Below are 3,482 nucleotides of genomic sequence, written 5' to 3'. Positions count from 1 at the left end.
CGCCGCCACCGCCAGCGCGCGCACTCCGACCCGGAAGTGCACCCTGCGAGCTTCAGGGCCTTCCGCCCCGCCCGTTGGACGAAACCACTAGGTCCCTGGTGGGGGAGAACCCTCCCACGGACCACTGAGGCCTTGGAAAAGCCTTGAACCTTCGCAAACACTGGTTCATACGGGGACTCTGTCTACAGAAGCTCGTGTTCTAGAAGAACTCGTGTCCCGCCGTCCTCCAGTGCGCTGGCCCAGGTCTCCTCGGCGCAGAGGATGGTACAGTCCACTCTCCGCCTCCCTCCAGGCGCGAATGGGAGCAGCCGCCTGCCCTGCGGAGGCCCCGCCCCGCCCGCCAGGCTCCGCCCCTCTCGCCGAGGCCCCGCCCCGCGCTCTGGCTGGGAGCTGGGTGTACACACGTAGATGAGGGCCTCTGGCCGGCTCTTTTAGCCGCAGCTTGGTCCTGTATGTCCTGCTTGAAGCATGAACAGGGCTCTCAGGCTATACCTCGTGTGTGCTGGCTCAAGTGTGGGCTCTTATGTCCCAGATTTGTGAAACAAGTAAACTTTGAATATAGCTATACCTCCCACCTACTGATAAAAAGTTACTCCTGGGGCCAGGAGCATGATCTAGTGGTACAGTGCGTGCGTGCCTGGCATGCACGAAGTCCTGGGTTCGATTCCTCAGTACCGCATACGCAGAAAAAGCCAGAAGTGGTGCTGTGGCTCAAGTGGTAGAGTGCTTGCCTTGAGGAAACCCAAGGACAGTGCCCAGATCCTGAGTTCTAGACCCAGGACTGCCTGAATAAATAAATAAATAAATAAAGTAAGTTACTCCTTATCTGCTCACATATAGTGCACAGACATTACAACACCAGTACTGTCACCTCCCATGCATGCTTGTGGGTTACCTACCTGTCATCTCTCCCATGTTACTGCCAGTGTCGACTCATAACTGGATACAGAATTAGGTCCCTGCTGGGCTCCTCTTTGTACTGGCACATGCTACTGCTGCCTCACATAGGCACAGACAAGCAAAGATATGGTATGTATTCTAGTATAACCAGAAGGGTAGAGATAGGCTGAGAGTTCTCTCAATTCTATCTAGCCTGAGTTAGCTTCTCCCAGAGGGTCTGGACTCTTCCCCACCATGCCTGCAATTCATAGAGCTGGGTGAGCCCTAAACCCTGGTGTGCCCTTTTATCCCATTCCATCCAGGCAGATAAGTAAATGCCTGAGGGAGGCTATAGTAGGGACTGTGAAGGGGTAAGAACAAAGGAATTACAACTCCCAGAATTGTCAAGGGACAGGCAGGACTGCCATCTGAGATGAGGGAAAGAAGATATATGTGTGTCATCTGACCACAGACTGGATGGTTTTAAAACAGAAATCTGTCCGGGAGTTTGGCCGAGTGGTAGAGTGCTTGCCTAGCAAGCATGAAGACCCGGGTTTGATTCCTCGGTACCACATACATAGCAAAAAGCCAAAATGGTGCTGTGGCTCAAGTGATAGCGCTCTATCCTTGAGAAAGTTCAAGGACAGTGCTCAGGCCCTGAGCTCAAGCCCCAGGACTGGCAAGAAGGAGGAAGAGGAGGAGGAGGAGGAGGAGGAGGAGGAGGAGGAGGAGGAGGAGGAGGAGGAGGAGGCGGCAATCTGCCAGGTGCCTGTGGCTTACACTTTTAACCCTACCTATTCAAAAGGCTGAGGATCCCAGTCCAGGCAGGAAAGACTATGAGACTTATTTACAATTAACCACCAAAAGCTAAAAAAAATATATCTGAAAGGGGAGCTGTGAGTCAACTGGTAGAGTGCTACCCTTCAGCATAAAAACCCAGGGAAAAAGCTGGGTGCTGGTGGTTCACATCTGTAATCCTCAGGAGGCTGAGATCTGAGGGTACCAGTTCAGAGCCAGGCCAGGCAGGAAAGTTCCTAACACTCTTATCTCCAATTAACTTGCAGAAAATCAGAAGTGAAGTGTGGCTCAGAATGGCAGAGTGTTAGCTTTAAGTGAAAAAAACTCAAGGACAGTGCGCAGGCCCTGGGTCAAGCCCTAGGACCAGCACAAGAAAAAAAAGGAATACTAGCATTGGATTCAGGGTCCATTTAGGTAATTCAGGGGACTCCATTCCAAGATGCTTCATTTAAGTTTTCTTCAAAATCCCTTTTGTCCAAATAAGTCACAGTTACATTTATAAGGCCTGGGCATGAATACAGGATATGGGCCTATCTTTGGGAGGACCACATTCAACCCACCTCACAGGACGAGAAGGGGTACATTGAAGCGTGGCAGGATTGGAGAACATGTGGAAGTCATATTCTTGCAGTTAAATGTCTCCCTATCCTCCAGTCCCTGACTCCTCCCTCTGAATCTAAGCCCTAACCTGAAGGTGGGAGCTCTCCTCAGGAACCCTCCTGACCCGAGGGGTTCCTTAAAAGACCACGTGGTCCACCAGGGGCTCCCACTTGTGATCTCAGGCAGTCAGGAGGCTGAGATCTGAGGAGCTCAGATCTCACTAGCAGGTGCTGGTGGGTCTGTGCAACTCATCTCCAACTAAGCATCCAAGAAGCAGACATGGAGCTGTGGCTCAAATGGTAGAGCACTGACCTTGAGCAAAAGACACTCAGGATAGCACCCTGTCCCTCCGTTCAAGCTCCAGGACTGGCACAAAAAATGAACTGCCTCCCCCCAAACCCCACATGATCTAAAACCCTTCAATTCCTCCTTTCTTTCTAGAGCACTAGGGGTTGAATTAAAGGCCTCGCATTACTAGGCAGGTACTCTACCACCAACTGTTCTTGCATTAGTTTGGAGATAGGATCTAGAATTTGTCCTTAGGTTGGTCTGGACCTCAGCCTTTCTCTTTACAACTCATTTGTGGCTGAGATGACAGATGCATGGTCCATGGTCTTCTTAATCACTACTTTTCAGGTAACCAGGATTATGGCTATGAGCACTGGAGCCCAGGCATATCCTTAAATTTCTGATTCCCAGTGGAACTCTTGGAGCTCTAGCCATAGATAGCCAGACTGCACAACCTTCTGCTTAGAGCCTGTCCCAAGGCTCTAAGTTACTGAGGTCTGGAGCAGACACCTCTGCACAGCCCCAGCACGCAAATGCCCTGGCTGGGTTTGTGGTAGCTGGTAGGCTCCAACCTAGACTGTATAAGATGTGGGACTCTAGGGCCTGGAGTGTGGCCTAGTGGTAAAGTGCCTGCCTAGCATGGATGAAGCCCTGGGTTTGATTCCTTGGTACCATATGCACAGAAAAAGCCAGAAATGGTGCTGTGGCTCAAGCAGTAGAGCACTAGCCTTGAGAAATTCCAAGGACAGTGCTCAGGCCTTGAATTCAAGCCCCAGGACTGGAAATAATAAATAATAATAAAGATGTGAGACTCTATGGAAGCAAGGAGGACAAGAATCATACAAGGAGAGGAAGAGGGAAGCCTCTGGCAGGCAACTCTTGGGAGACTGGGGAGGGGCAAGGAACCCCTTGGAGGT

Source organism: Megascapheus bottae, chromosome 16 (assembly GCF_031878675.1).
Source record: "Megascapheus bottae isolate mThoBot1 chromosome 16, mThoBot2.hap1, whole genome shotgun sequence".
Lineage (NCBI taxonomy): Eukaryota > Metazoa > Chordata > Mammalia > Rodentia > Geomyidae > Megascapheus > Megascapheus bottae.
This window is presented reverse-complemented; position numbering follows the sequence as displayed.